The sequence below is a fragment of the Mesocricetus auratus genome, unplaced genomic scaffold, assembly GCF_017639785.1.
Source record: "Mesocricetus auratus isolate SY011 unplaced genomic scaffold, BCM_Maur_2.0 Super-Scaffold_100004, whole genome shotgun sequence".
Taxonomy (NCBI): domain Eukaryota; kingdom Metazoa; phylum Chordata; class Mammalia; order Rodentia; family Cricetidae; genus Mesocricetus; species Mesocricetus auratus.
Window position 1 is genome coordinate 25,526,061 of NW_024429189.1, and position 16,933 is coordinate 25,542,993.

General features: G+C 36.9%; 1 long non-coding RNA gene across 1 annotated transcript; it reads left to right on the forward strand.

Moving 5' to 3' along the window:
* Window positions 1-3,968: 3,968 nt before the first annotated feature.
* On the forward strand, window positions 3,969-16,634 carry LOC121140171. The gene is made up of 3 exons (XR_005876977.1): window positions 3,969-4,071; window positions 14,409-14,504; window positions 16,451-16,634. It is a non-coding gene; the product is annotated as an uncharacterized LOC121140171 (long non-coding RNA).
* The last annotated feature ends 299 nt before the right edge of the window (window positions 16,635-16,933 follow it).

The window sequence follows — 16,933 nt, forward strand, 5'->3', positions numbered from 1 at the left end:
TTGATCCATTTGGATTTCAGTTTTGTGAATGGTGATAGATAGATATGGATCTATCTGCAGTCTTCTACATGTCCGCATCTAGTTATGCCAGCATCAATTGTTGAAAATGCTTTCTTTTTTTCCATTGTATAACTTTAGCTTCTTTGTCAAAAATCTGGTATCTGTAGGTGTGTGGGTTAATATCATGGTTTTGAATTCTATTCCACTGGTCTACCTGTCTTTTGTTGTGCTAAAACCAAGCTGTTTTCAGGATTATTGTGCTATGGTAGAGCTTGAAATCAGGGATGGTGATGCCTCCGGAAGTTCCTTTATTGTACAGGATTGTTGTGGCTATCCTGGGTTTTTTTTTCCATATAAAGTTGAGTATTATTCTTTCAAGGTTTGCGAAGAATTGTGTTGGGGTTTTGATGGGGACTGCATTGAATCTGTTTGCCCTTTTTGCTATATTGATCCTACCTATCCAAGAGCATGGAGATCTTTCCATTTTCAGATGTCTTGTTCAATTTCTTTCTTTAAAGACTCAATGTTCTTACTGTACAGGTCTTTTACCTGTTTGGTTAGAATTACTCCAAGATACTTCATGCTATTTGTAAAGGGTGATGTTTCTCCAATTTCTTAATTAAGTTAAGGGGTAATTAACTTAGTGGGGATTGACACAATTTGATTATAATCATTGTTAATATGCTAATTCATGAAAAAAATGACTGATAAGAAAGAGTTCTTAGAAAAAAATCTACTAAGGAAACTAAGAAAAATACTCTTACACAGACATGAGTTTAGACTAGAACCTATGACACCATTTCATGAAGAATGTGACAAGGAAACTTAATTTATTCTGTTACCATTTAAGAATGACCATCAGATGATAGGCATCCACAAGACTATTCAAAGTTAATTGAATCCTGCAGAAATGTATGATTTGAAGAGATTTAAGGAAGCAGTAGTTTCATATGATATGCATTCATCTTTTGTGAAGTAGATGTTGAATTCATGATCAACACAAAACAGAAAATTTCCAAAAGAATGGAAAGATTTAGCTACAGCATTATTGGAAGCTAGTCCTCACTTATCCTAGAATCATGGTGGAAAGAACAAACTAGGTCATAGAACAACAAAGCAGGGCTTGAAGTATGGAAATTTCCTAAGACCAGCTCTCAGTGAAGGCCAGTATGCTGATTTGCAAAGATAGTTTATATTTAATGATCACACCTTGGCCCTAGGCCATATAGCAGCTTTTAATATTTGGGACAGGGATCATGGATCAAGAAAGAAGACTGAGTCACTTATGAAAATTATACAAAGCCCAAAATAAGTCTTTATTGATTTTTAAAAAAAAATTGAATCATTGACTTCAGCTGTAAATAGAATGGTATCAGATCCAGGAGTTAGACAAATGGTAACTGAATCTTTGACTTTTAAAAATGTTAATTAAGAGTCCAAAAAGTTGATTAGGTTTTAAAGGCAAGATCAACACCAACAGATAAATGGATTAGCAATAAAGCTTTTATTAGATTTCACACCTATGCTAATACTTAGAAAGGAGATGTAATTTCTAATTAAAAAAACATCAAACGTTTAGATATTTTAATTGTGGCAAACCAGGCCATAAGAAAATGGATTATAGGCAAGGTGTTACTAAAAACAGTGTTTTTTCTAGAGCCAATCCAAATAGGCAGGCCCAGCCTTCTGGAATATGCATAAGGTATGAAAAAGACTGGCATTGGACTAATAAACATAGGTCAACAAGAGACAGATAAGATAACCTGATGCCATTGGGAAAACCCCAGAGAGCGTATCATGTGTCCCAATGTCAAATGTGGTTCAATAACTCCCTGTCAGTATTAGAGAAACCCCTCTACAGAGCAATTAGAATATTTACTGCCTGTTGTAAAAAGTCATACTTCTCTGAATCACATAAAAGCTTCATTAGATAAAACAATATTTTCAGGAGAGACAATAAAATATGTATTTTGGCAAACTGCTATAAATGAGCAGAGATCAAGGCTAAAAATACAAATAAATGGCATTGAAATGGACTCTTGGGGTAGGTTCTAGGCCCTGTCCTGGATGAAATGACAGACTATGGACACACCCATGGAAGAACTCACCCTCCCTGGGGAAAGGAAGGGTTATTGGGTGGGTAGTGCGAGGAGTGGGAGGAAGGGAGGGAAAGGGAGAGGGACATGAGATTGACATGTGAAGAAACCTTGTTTCTAATTTGAATTTAAATTTAAAAATAAAATTAAAAAAAAGAAGGCCAGTGAACATTAAAAAAAAAGAAAGAAATTGAGGGTTTGGTAGACACAGGTAGATGTAACACACCAAAATCTTGGCATCCAAATTGGCCCCTTCAGGAAGTAAATATTCAGCTTCTAGGTATTGCAAGTTTGTCTCAGATAAAACAATGTACAAAGTTGATTAAGTATATATGATCAGAATAAAAAGTAGGGAAATTAAAGTCATATGCAGCTAACATAGCAATGGATTTTTCAGGATATGATTTGTGACAGCAATGGAAAATCTAGATTAACATTCCTCCAATCTCAGAAACAAACCATAAACTAACATATGCTTCTGAGAAAAATATTAAAAGATATTATCAAGAAGAGTCATTGACTGTTCAGAGTGGATATAAGCAGGTCACAACAGCTGCTGTTCATTCTTAGATACCAACATCCCTACCTTTAAAATGGTTAACTGACTAACATGTCTGGGTGTAACAGAAACCTTTAACATCAGAAAAATTACAGACACTAGAACAGCTGGTACAGGAGCAGCTAAATGCTGACCATATTGAACATTGACCAATACTCGGCATTCTCCTATATCTGTGATTAAAAAGAAATCTGGGAAATTGAGAGTGTTGACAGATTTAAGAGCCATAAATAAGGTGATTCAGGCAATGGGCTTTTTAGAGTCTGGAATTACCTTACCTTCTTATTACCTAAAGGATGGTCTATTATAAAGATTGATTTAAAAGACTGTCTTTTTACTATACCTTTACAAGAACAGGATAAAGAAAGAAATGCCTTCACTGTGTCTACTTATAATAATTACTAACATGCTAAAAAAGTATCAGTGGAAAATTATAACTCAAGGGAGGTTAAAAACAGTCACCTTCTGTCAATATTTTGTAAAATAGCCATTAGAAATAATTCATAAAGTTTCCTCAACCTACAATTTACCATTATATGGGTGATATCTTACCTGCTGATTCAGGCACAGATACCTTAGAGAAAATGTTTGAAGATGTAAAGAAATGTTTGCCTTATTAGGGATTACTAATAGCTCCTGAAAAAATACAAAAAAAGAGATTAGATTAATTACCTAGGATATAACATAGCTTTACAAAATTCAACCACAGAAAGTACAAATCAGGGGAGGACAATTATGATTCAGGTGACACACAAGTAAAAAATAGCTGTAAAAGTATAGTTAGCATCAGCACCCATCTGTAAATGCCAATCAAAACTAACATTAGATTGCATTCTTCATCTTGGTAGAATCCCTGTTGAATGATGGGTATACAGAGTTGATGAGTATCCTTAACCATCTGAGTGCAAACACCATTATTACAATTTTTCCAAAAAAGTATTGTGCTTACACACACACACACACACACACACACACACAGAGAGAGAGAGAGAGAGAGAGAGAGAGAGAGAGAACATTAATCAATTCCAATATGAAGTATCTCTCCAAAGGAAATGGATCAAGGAAGCCAATGAAAATGTACTCACATGTCCACTGTAGATTATCTAGCCATAAAAAAAGCAAGCCAAGTATCCATTATCTAATATATGAATGAAGAAAATGTGGTTCCTATACACAATAATGTAGTGATCACTATGACAACAAAGATGAACAAATAGACAGAGAAATAATGATGTAGTAAGTCATGCTACATGGTTCCACTCATGTAAGTTCTAAAACTCATAGAAGGTGAAAATAGAATGGTAGACAACATGGTGGGAAGAGTGGAAAGCAGAAGGTGTGGAAAAATGATACTCAACTGGAAATGCTGTGTTTGGTAGGAGTTAGAAATCCTGATGTGGGCTATCCCAGCTTCAGGTGAGCTTGGGTCTCCGGGGGGGCACTCCCCATTCCACCACCCAACTCCCATCCCCTCAATCTCCTGGGGCCCACTCCTGGCATCCAGGAGACCCACCCACACTGGAAATGCATCAGCCCTTCCAGGCCCCAACCTTTGGCGACCCCAGCGTCAGGTGAGCCTGGGTCTCCGGGGGAGCACTCCCCATCCCACCACCCAACTCCCATCCCCTCAATCTCCTGGGGCCCACTCCTGGCATCCAGGAGACCCACCCACACTGGAAATGCATCAGCCCTTCCAGGCCCCAACCTTTGGCGACCCCAGCGTCAGGTGAGCCTGGGTCTCCAGGGGTCACTCCTTATCCCCCACCCAACACCCATCCCCTCGATTTTCTGGGGGGCCACTCCTGGCATCCAGACAACCCACCCACATAGGAAAGGCATCAGCACTTCCAGGACCCAACATCGGGAGACCCCAGCTTCAGCTTCAGCTTCAGTGTCAGTGTCCCCAGCTTCAGCTTCAGGAAGGAAGGAGACAAGTGGAGATGGAAACACACCACCTAAACCCACTGGAAGAAGAGATAGGAAGAAGACTGAATAAGGGCACACCCAGCAATAGAAAGACCAACATGACTCCACCAGAATCTAGAGAACCAACGCTAGCAAGACCTGAAAAGCACTACATAGATGAAGCAGAGGAGATAGACCTTAAAAATTATTTTATGAAGATGATAGAGACCCTCAAAGAGGAAATGAGGAAATCCCTTAAAGAAATAGAGGAAAAAACAAACAAAACTCCATGAAATGGGGGAAAAATTCAAGAAATAAACTAATCCCTCAAGGAATCTAAAGAGTAACTACAACAACAACAAAAAAAACCAACCAAACAAATGAAGGAAACAATTCAAACAGTTGAAAGATTGAAAGCTGAAATAGAAACAATAAAGAAAACACAGAACGAGGGGAGGCTGGAAACAGAAAAGCTGGGTGAACGATCAGGAACTACAGATGCATATAGATGCAAGTATCACCAATAGAATGCAAGAGATATAAGAGAAAATCTCAGGTGTTGAAGACTCATTAGAGGATATACAGTCGTCAACCAAATAAAATCGCAAAACCAAGAAATCCCTAACACAAAATATCCAGGAAATATGGGACACCGTGAAGAAGCCAAACCTGAGAATAATAGGTATAGAAGAAGGTGAAGAAATACAGGTCAAAGTTACAGAAAACATATTCAACAAAATCATAGAAGAAAACTACCCTAATCTAAAGAAGGATATGACTATGAAAATACAAGAATCTTACAGAACACCAAATAGGCTGGACCAGGAAAAGAAGTCACCTCGCCATATAATAATCAAAACATCAAACCTACAGAATAAAGAGAAAATATTAAGAGCAGCTAAAGAAAAAGGCCAAGTAACATATAAAGGCAGACCTATCCGAATTACACTTGACTTCTCAATGGAAACGATGAAAGCCAGAAGATCCTGGACAGATGTCCTACAAACACTAAGGGAACAAGGATGCCAGCACAGACTACTATATCCAGCAAAGCTATCAATGACCATAGATGGAGAAAACAAAATATTCCATGACAAAGCCAGATATCAACAATACGTGTCCATGAATCCAGCTCTACAGAAAGTGCTAGAAGGAAAACTTAGATCCAAGGAAGATATCTACACTCACAAAGACACAAGCAATATATAATCCCACTTTACATAACACCAGAAGAAAAAGGGAGGAGAAACTACACAAAATAACTTCTCTACCAATAAATCAAGCACAAACAAGAATCATCAATCAATGGTCATTGATATCCCTCAATGTCAACGGCCTCAACTTGCCTATAAAAAGACACAGACTAGCAGAATGGATACAAAGACAGAACCCATCCTTCGGCTGCATACAAGAAACAAATCTCAACATCAAAGACAGACAGTAAAAGATTTTATGATCAAACGGACCCAAGAAATAAGCGGGTGTAGCAATCCTAATATCTAACAAACTAGACTTCAAATTAAAATCAATCAAAAGAGATGAAGAAGGACATTTCATTTTCATCAAAGGAAAAGTCCATCAAGATGAAGTCTCAATTTTAAACATCTACGCCCCAAATACAAAGGCACCTACCTTTGTTAAAGAAACATTACTAAAGCTCAAATTGCACATAAAATCGCACACACTAATAGTGGGAGACTTCAACACTCTGCTCTTACCGCTAGACAGGACCTCCAGAAAGAACCTTAACAATGAAACAAAGGAACTAATAGAAGTTATGACCCAACTGGGTTTAACAGACATCTATAGAACAGTCCACCCAAACACAAAGGGATATACCTTCTTCTCGGCGCCACATGGAACCTTCTCTAAAATTGACCACATAATAGGAAACATAGCAAATCTCCACAGATACAAAAAAAATTGGAATAACCCCCTGTATCCTCTCAGACCACCATGCATTAAAATTAGAATTCAACAATAACACAATTCGCAGAAACCCCACAAACTCATGGAAATTGGACAATGCTGAATTTCACCATCCCTGGGTAAAGGAAGAAATAAAAAAAGAAACTAAAGTCTTCCTGGAATTCAATGAGAATGAAGATACAACATACACAAACCTATGGGACACTTTGAAAGCAGTGCTAAGAGGAAAGTTCATAGCACTAAGTGCCCACATGAAGAAACTGGAGAACAGTCATACTAGAGAATTGATAGCACAGCTGAACGTTCTAGAACAAAAAGAAGCAAACTCACCCAGGAGGAGCAGACGCCAGGAAATAATTAAATTGAGGGCTGAAATCAATCAAGTAGAAACCAGGAGAACATTGAGAAGAATCAAAGAAACAAAGAGTTGGTTTTTTGAGAAAATTAACAAAATAGACAAACCTCTGTACAAACTAACCAAAAGACAGAGAGAGAGCATGCTAATTAACAAAACCAGAAATGAAAAAGGGGACATAACAACAGACTCTGAGGAAATCCAGAGAATCATCAGGGCATACTTTGAAAATCTGTACTCCACAAAATTTGAAAATTTAAAGGAAATGGACAATTTCCTGGATAGATATCACTTGCCAAAACTAAATCAAGAGCAGATAAACAATCTAAGCAGACCTATAACCCTTAATGAAATAGAAGCAGTCATCAAAAGTCTCCCAAACAAAAAAAGCCCAGGCCCAGATGGCTTCAGTGCAGAATTCTACCAGAAATTCAAAGAAGAGTTAACTCCAATACTCCTCAAATTATTCCACACAATAGAAGCAGGAAGATCACTGCCAAACAACTACCTTGATAAGCAAGCCACACAAAGACACAACTAAGAAAGAGAACTATAGACCAATCTCCCTCATGAATATCGATGCAAAAATACTCATGATCATCTCACTAGATGCTGACAAAAATCCAGCACCCCTTTATGATAAAGATCCTAGAAAGATAAGAGATAACAGGAACATTCCTGAACATAATAAAAGCAATATACAGTAAACATCAAACTAAATGGAGAGAAACTCAATGCAATTCCTCTAAAATCAGGAACAAGACAAGGCTGTCCACTCTCTCCATATCTCTTCAGTATTTTATTGGAAGTTCTGGCTACACCAATAAGACAACAAAAGGAGATCAAGGGGATACAAATAGGAAAATAAGAGTCAAGCTTTCACTATTTGCAGATGATATGATAGTTTACATAAGTCACCCAAAAACTCTGCAAGGAAAATCCCTTGCAATCCCTATCAAAATTCTGGCACAATTCTTCACAGACCTTGAAAGAACAATAATCAACTTTATGTGGAAAAACAAAAGTCCCAGCATAGCCAAAACAACCCTATACAATAAAGGAACTTCAGGAGGCATCACCATCCTTGACTTCAAGATCTATTATAGAGCTATAGTCCTGAAAACAGCTTGGTATTGGCACAAAAATAGACAGGTAGACCAATGGAACAGAATTTAAAACCCTGATTTTAACTCACACACCTATGAACACTTGATTTTTGACAAAGAAGCTAAAACTATACAATGGAAAATGGAACGCATCTTCAACAAATGGTACTGGCATAACTGGATATTGGTATTCAGAAGACTGCAGATAGATCCATGTCTGTCACCTTGTACAGAACTTACGTCCAAATGGACTAAAGATCTCAACATAGGTCCAACCATACTGAAACTCTTAGAATGGAAAGTGGGATTTACTCTTCAACAAGTTGTTACAGGAGACCACTTCCTGAACATAACACCAGTGGCACAGACACTGAGATTGACAATTATCAAATGAGACCTCCAAAAATTAAGAAGTTTCACCTTGTACAGAACTTACGTCCAAATGGACTAAAGATCTCAACATAGGTCCAACCATACTGAAACTCTTAGAATGGAAAGTGGGATTTACTCTTCAACAAGTTGTTACAGGAGACCACTTCCTGAACATAACACCAGTGGCACAGACACTGAGATTGACAATTATCAAATGAGACCTCCAAAAATTAAGAAGTTTCTGTAAGGCAAAGGACACTGTCAACAACACAAAAAGTCAGTCCACAGAATGGGAAAAGATATTCACTAACCCCACATCTGACAGAGGCCTAGTCTCCAAAATTTACAAAGAACTCAAGAAGCAAGTCTCCAAAACACCAAAGGATCCAATTAAAAGGTGGGGTACAGAACTAAATAGAGAATTCTCAATAAAGGAGGCTAAAATGGCTAAGAGACACTTAGGAAAGTGCTCAACATTCTGAGCCATCAGAGAAATTCAAATCAAAACAACTCTGAGATAACATCTTACTTCTGTCATAATGGCTAAAATCAAAAACACCAATGACAATTTATGCTGGAGAGGATATATAGAGAGGGGAACACTCCCCCACTGCTGGTGGGAATGCTAACTCATGCAGCCACTTTGGAAATCAGTATGGAGATTCCTCAGAACAATGGGAATCAATCTATCACAAGACCCAGCAATTCTACTCTTAGGCATATATCCAAAAGAGGCAAGTTCATACAACAAGGACATCTACTCCACTATGTTTGTAGCAGCATTATTTGTAATAGCCAGAACCTGTAAACAACTTAGATGCCCCTCAACTGAAGAGTAGATAGAGATAATGTGGTACATTTACACAGTGGATTATTACTCAGTAGAAAAAAACAATGGAATCCTGAAATTCGCAGGTAAATGGATGGCACTAGAAGAAACCATCCTTAGTGAGGTAACCCAGTCACAAAAAGTCAAACATGGTATATACTCACTCATATATAGATTTTAGACATGGATCAGGATAGTGCCAGTCTGCACTTCCACTGACAGAGAGTCTGGTTAACAGGAAAAAACCTAAGAGAGATATGCATGGTATCCCAGAGAAGAGGAATGAGGCAAGATCTTCTGAACAGATTAGGAACACGGCCAGGGGTGGTGGGAGTGGGATATGGGAAGAAGAGAGGGGTCGAAGAGGAAGAGAGAGTAGGTCATGGGGGAACAGGAAGGTTGAGGGGGGGTGTAGAATAGGGGGAAGAGGGAATCATAGTTTAGAAGACAGATCAGGCACCAGAGTGACCTCTAGTGATCTAAAGGGATGACACCAATTGGCAAGCTAAGCAATAGTGGAGAGACCACCTCAAATGCCCATTCCTGATAATGAACTTGATGTCTATAACCATCCTGGAGCCTTCATCCAGTGACTGATGGAAGCAGAGGCAAATATCCACAGTTAAACACTGAACTGAACCCAAGGAACCCAGTGACAGAAAGAGAGGAGCGATGAGCAAATGGGGAAAGAATGGGCTGGCAAAACCAGCAGAGACAGCTGATCTGAACAGGGGAGAGCTCTTGGATCCCAGACGGACAGCTGGGAGGCCAGCATGGGACCGATCCACAGCCCCTGAATGTGAGAGTCAATGAGGAGGCCTGGGCTACCTATGGGGTCCTGAGCAGTGTATCAGTGTTTATCCCTGGAGTACAAACAGACTTCGTGTGTCCATAATACAAAGAGCGATGCTCTCTCAGCCTGGACTCTTAGAGGAGTGCCTGAACCTGGCCCTAAGTGAAATGACAGACTCTAGATATCCCTTATGTGGAAGGAAGTAGCGATAGTTTGGGAGGCTGTGGGGGTATGGTGGGGAGGGGGTGTGGGAGGAGGGGCGGGAGAGGCAACTGGGATTGACATTTTAATTTAAAATTAAAATAATAATAAAAAATTAAAAAAGAAATCCTGATATGCCCTAAAATGAGTAAACAATAAGAAATAAACTGACTGCTGAAATCAATAAAATAGAAACAAAGAGAACAATACAAAGAATTGATGAAACAAAGAGTTGATTCTTTGAGAAATTCAACAAAATAGATAAACCCTAATCCAGACTAAATAAAAGACAGATAGACAATATCAAATCAACATATGTGAACATGTACAAAATATACTACATAATTACAAACACAAAAGCTTATAATGGTCTTTAAGTGTGTATACATAGTATGGTTTGATGTCTCCACTATAAACGTAACTTAGCTTTTAACTTTTCCCACATATTCTTAGTGTGTTATATTAGTTGGTTTCTTTTTTATTGTAAATTAATACTTTCATTATTTTTAGGTCCCCTATATTTTGTGGAATTATGAAAATGGAAAATTAAGTTGATTGCTTTTCTAATGTAAATCATTCTAACTTCTGAAGGAAATGCTTCATGGTTTATGCAGTTCACACTTATATATATCATGTTGATACTTTATAATCTTCTGTGCCTATGGCCACAAGTGATTTGCTCTGTAATTTTCTTTTCTTTTATGTTTACTTTTTAATTTGATGTCAGCACGGTATCTGCCACACATCTGTATAAGTGTAAGTGTGTGAGTATGTGTGTCTATGAACATGTAGTATGCCTCTATGTGTGTCTATGAACATGTGTAGTATGCCTCTATGTGTGTGTCTATGAGTCTGTGTTGTATATCTGTGTGTGTGTGTGTGTGTGTGTGTGTGTGTGTGTGTGAGTAATCTTTAGATGGGAAGCATAGGAAACATACAACTCTAGCAGAGATTAAGAATGGTGGGGGAAAAGGACACGTAACACGTGAATGCCACACCTGGGGCAAAGGCAGAAAATTTGTGAGTCTAAAGTTATCCTAGGCCACATAGTAAGATCCTGTATCAAAAAGAGACAACACTTCCAAAGATCTTAGAGAAGTAATAGGATGTTTGGAAGATCAAGACTTCAAAATTAGATGTTAGATTTGACTGAACTATCAGAATCCTGTATCATAGGCAGGTGGTCCTCAGAGGGAAGTATGGTTCAGAGATAGGGATAAAGCATCAGTACAGTTGTCTTGGGGATGAAGTCTGTGGGCACAGGAGTTAACAGTGTTCTCTAAGAATGGAGTGCATAGTAAAAACACAAGAGAGGTCAGGAACCAGTGGGAAAAACTTCACCCCAAATTTGGAACAATTTAATTTGATAAGGCAGATGCCACTCAGCTGATAAAATTTAAGGGAGAAAACAGTTTGATAATTAACAAGAGATGTCTGAATGTAATTTTATGTTCCTTTGTTTTTTGAGGAAGATACTAGAACATACTAGGAGACTGGTTAAAAAAAGAAGAAAAGAAAAGAAAAGAAAAAGAGATCCCAGAGAATGTAGTTGAAGACATGAAGACAATGGACTTTTCTTCTTAGAAGAAAAATCTAAGAAATAAAAACCTCAAAAGAACTGAAATTAAATTAAAATCCCTGAAAAAGCCATATATGACCACAGAGGTAGTGAAATAATCAGAAATGCTATTGTTGGTATAAATATAAGATGTCAGAAATTTTATTTTTGAAAGGTCTAGTATTTTACCTTCTCTCCTATTTAACAAATCTACTTTTGGGTGTTAGCCAAAATAAGAACATTTCCACAAAAGAGGATATCCATAGTAGCTTTGTTCAAAATAGCCACAAACTAGAAAAGCTTCCAGTCCAGAGAAGAGTAGGTAAGCATACTGCCAAATATACAGAATGGTGTTGATAAAAAGAAACATTTTACTTTTGTATTCAACAATGCTGAATCTCAGCAAATATTTTGTACAACACAGTATCACAGTAGATTATATACCATGTTTTTCCATTTCTACAAAGTTTTAAAAAGGCAAAAAAATCAATATTTACAAATGTTCCTAGATGATGGGAATGTGGTTTATGTGCAAAGAGCCCTGTATTTGATCTTCTACAACCAATAAAAACTGGACATGTGATCCAGGAGCATACTAGAGGTAGTGACAGAAAGATTGGGAACTTCAAACTCATCTTCATGTACACAATGAACTTGAGGCAGACCTGGGCTCCATAAAATTCTGCCTGAGAAGAAAAAAACAAAGCTCCCAAGCCATCATTCATGGTTTCCTTTGTAGAAGTTTGAAGAATATTGACAGGAGAAGGGATGAGGTAATTTTCCAATCAAAAAATAATGATACTGTATTGGATGGCTTTTCATTGTTATGATGAGACACCTGGTATAAAACTGAAAAGAAAAAAAACTTATTTATACCTAGCACCTCAAAGACTTTTGTGAATAATCAAGAGACTCATTTTTTCGGTCTCAGTGAAGCAGAATCCCATGAAGACATATGGCAGAGCAAAGCTTTTTACCTCGTGGAAACCAGGAAATTAAGAGACTGAGAAGTACAGGAAACAAGATGTGTCCATCAAAGGCCTGTCCACAGCTACCCTTTTAGCTGCGTTCTGATTTCTAAATCTATACCATCTCCTAGTAAGGGCATCAAATCCTAGTACCATCAATGGATTAACTCATGTTTAAATACAAGATCCTGTGTCCTAATAATCACTCCCCTAAAGTCTTCTTCTGAACACTGAAGCATAAGGAATCAAGCCTTTAACATATGAACCTTTTGGAGGACACTTCATATCCAAGTCATCAGATCTATAAACAAAGTGGTATGTGATTGAACTGTACAAATGCTTTTATACACTAGTAAAAGCTCAGCAAGGATAAATGTATGTAGCATTTACTTTAACAGAAAAGCATGAATAACAACTGAATTTCATTGTACATGTTATAGGATTTAGGAAACAAGAAATGTAGTCTGTAGTTTACTTAGAAATACATCTATAATTATAAGATAAATCGATGAGTAAAGGGCCTAGATGTGTGGTAAGGTAAAATATCAACAGCAGAAGCTGTATGGATGTCTACTTTCTGTATGCTTGAAATTTTATAGGAAACCTAGTAGGGAAATAGCCCAAATAGTACATAGCTTTGACACTTGATTAATTTTTTGTGTGTCATTTCCAAGGTTTGGAGAAGAAAGGAAAACTGAAGATTAAAGAGAGTCAGAGATATGCTACTTCTGTAATGTAACAATCTCTATGGAAAGAGAAGTCATTATTTGGGCCATTTTGGCATAAGATGCAGGAAAATCTAAACTTAGATTTGTAAGACATACCTGGATATTAAAAATAAGTTTATGGTTCTTTATTCATATCATCACTTCCATCATGAGATTTACACATGCTAGAGACAGGGTTAGAGTACCTCTCACAGAAGAAATAAGTTCATGACAATGTATTTTAATTGATTAAAAACATCAGAATGTTTCTTTGATTTTTTTTAGTATATACAGGTCTTTGAAATCCTATTTCTAGCACAAAATTTCAAATTATAAGTCGGAAAAGTCAATAAATAAAGGACTTATTAACTTAGGATTCCATGATGTTACTTGCTTATACACTTTTGGATTTGCATCCATTTCTTATTTACTCTCTGCTCAATCTTTGTTACAAAGCTTCCTCTTTCCAATGTTCTACTCTTGGTGTCCTTCAACAGTGTCCTTAAGCTCTGGGTCTATGGGTGTCCTTTCATATGGACCAGAAAAGAGTGCTGGAAATACCACATTTCAAGCACATTCCCCTTGTATCTCAGACAAAGGAAAACGTTTTCATTGCCCAAATCCCTACTAAACCCCAAGACAAGATCTCTAGTTTGTGTTGTTTTAACTACACATCCAGTCTTGGTTGAGTAAATTCTTGCTCCTATGCCCACTGCTAAACTCAGTGGCCAGTGTTGTTTCTGAAGCACCCAAAAAGCTCTACATGGATTGCAGAAAGTTTCCCTAATGAAGGAGGTGGGTTATCACTATATTTTGACTTATCCTTAAGGATATAGCTCACACACTGCTTTCTATGTACACACCTGGAATATATTGGACATTTGTTAATGTCGTTTAATTGACAGACTGCTGAATTCCTCATTCACACACCTGAACCATTAAGAGTAGAAGGTCACTGTCTTTAACTGCACTAAATCTTCCTTCCTGTGAACTCAAACTAATTTAAATCTTTTTTTACTGTTCTTTGTAGGAATTAGTTCTCTTACTTCTTTAATTCATTTGGAGTCAAATCTCCCTCCACCCACAACTTCCTCTGGAGCAGATTCAGGCTGGCAAAGGATTAAAGGTATTTAAAGTGTACAGCAGGGTTCTGTTCACAAAATGCAGCCATTGTGTCCTTTGAGATACATTTATAATCACTGTGAACTGTGCTGTTTACAGTCCAACTCTGCCATATTGGTTCATATAATATCTGAATTTTATTTATGGAGCACCGCCATTCTTCTATTTGCATGTTTGTGTTTTCTGTGGCAAGCAAGAACAGATGAAAGAAGATGGTAGAAAAGTAAGGGCATGTCTAATGGAGAAAGTTTAGCATAGACTACCCTGGAATGCAGCCCTATGGCTGTCAGAGGTAACAGGCACCCACTGAGAGAAAGGGGTATGTCATCTTGAATCAGTGCTGCTATCCCCTAACACATCCCAAAACTTCATGAGCAGAATGGAGATTGGACCATGATATTAGAGATAAAGAATAAAAAGTTTTCTTTTTCTTTATTTGATATGACATAAAGACTTAGAAAAAGACTGTCTGCCACGAAGAAGACCAGAAAAGTAAAAGCAAAATGACTTAAAAAGGAGCATGAACATTCAAAATTTAAATTTCTTGTGAATTCAGCAATGTAAGATGTCATGGATAACACAGGGAATCTTTATTTAAATTTTTCTTGTGCTTTCAGAATGGATCAAGATCAAAATGAGACACATAATAAGGAAAAAGGAGTAAAATCCTCTGGGTTTTTGTTTGTTTGTTTGTTTTGCTTTTTACTTGTTTTTTGTTTTTGCTTTTGTTTTTTCTTTCTGAGTGAATAATGAGCCATTTAGGATAGACACATGTAAAAACTAGACAGGAAGTACTATTTACTTGCTTTAGAGACATTCTCTCTATATAGTTCTCTAGAAATTTATACCCTGTTAATACTGTTTTTAAAAGACTCTAATTCTTATCTAGTAATTTTCATTATACACATAGTAGATCTAAGAGGGTCACACTTGGCCACATATGAGTAGATGTGGAAACTGGATTAAGCATGACACAGACATTATAAAATGTACTGAGTTCCTTTCATCTAAATATTAAAGAGTTTCATTTTTATTTTTCCTACTAATGCCATTTATAAAGCAAGTTTAATTAGGAAAGCATGAAAGAATTGTGACAATGTCTTTATTCCCAACTCTGCCTGTTTCTTCTGCATGCTGGTTGTTCCTAGCATTAGATACAGTGACATATAGACAGAAAAGGGACATGACATAGATAAAGCAAACAAAAATTGGACAAAACACAGGAAGATGACATTTACAATGCAGCTGACAAAGCCAGTCACTTCACTTTAAATAATGTGGCAGACTGCAAAACTATAGTAATTACCAGAATTTCATTTTCATTAACTAATAAACCAAGGAAAACAATTTAAGCATCTGAATGTCATTTTTCAAATGAAAATAAACTGTAAACATTTGAATAGCATCACAGCAGGGATGATATACCTAAGGAAATCTATTGAAATATGCTGGTGGATTCATCCTCTTCTATCACATTAAAACTGCAATTGACTGTAAACCTCCCACCACTCTCCACTGAGACCTTAATTGTAAAGATTCCTGTTACATATCATATTAGAATTTAGTTAAAATTGTAGAACACATTATTTCCAATCAGACAGCCAACCATCACTCACAAAGATTTTTAAAAAGGTGATTAATAATTCAACTCAGATAAGGAAAAGATCTATATTTATACCATCTTCTCAGCCACCATAAACTACCTGACAATTGTTCAGTAATGATGCCCAGTAAATTCTTTAAAATGGTAATTTGTCATTCTGTCACTTCATTTGTGACCTAAAATTCCTCACTTGAGGCATCATCAAATAAATTAATCACTTTCCAGGATCCATTTCTCTGTTCTGCACGTTATTATGCCCGGGCTCTCTTGTGTTTCTCTTCATTTACATATATTTAATGGCTGAGCCGTGGTTCACGATGGCACATAACGCACACATCTCATTACAGGTGAAATATTCTAACTGCCACTATCACTGGGAAAGAAAATAACTCTCCCAATTTAATTTTCCTGATGTAACAAAACCATGATTCTTCACTATGAAATGTTGATGCCATCCATCAGTCACAATCAATAAAATCATCATCGAAATACGCCTTCTTCAGGATCTTTGCTTCAGCCCAGTATTATTTGAGGAAGGTAATTAAACTCATAATATGTAATGAATGTAAATGAAGTAAAAGTCCTCATGTTAGCTCTCCAACTATGCTTATTTTACAGCTTTAATTTAAAAAATTTCCTACCAACTTATAAATACATAAGATCTCAGTACAGAGTACAGAGATGTCTGCAAGCAGCACAATTTTCATCAATGAATAGAATTAATTTTAAAAGAATATTTTCAATGAAAAATATCCAGTGTAAGTGCATTTTCTCACTATAGTGGACAGCATCTTTGTGTTTAAGAATTTTCTGCTTTTCTGAAAAATCAG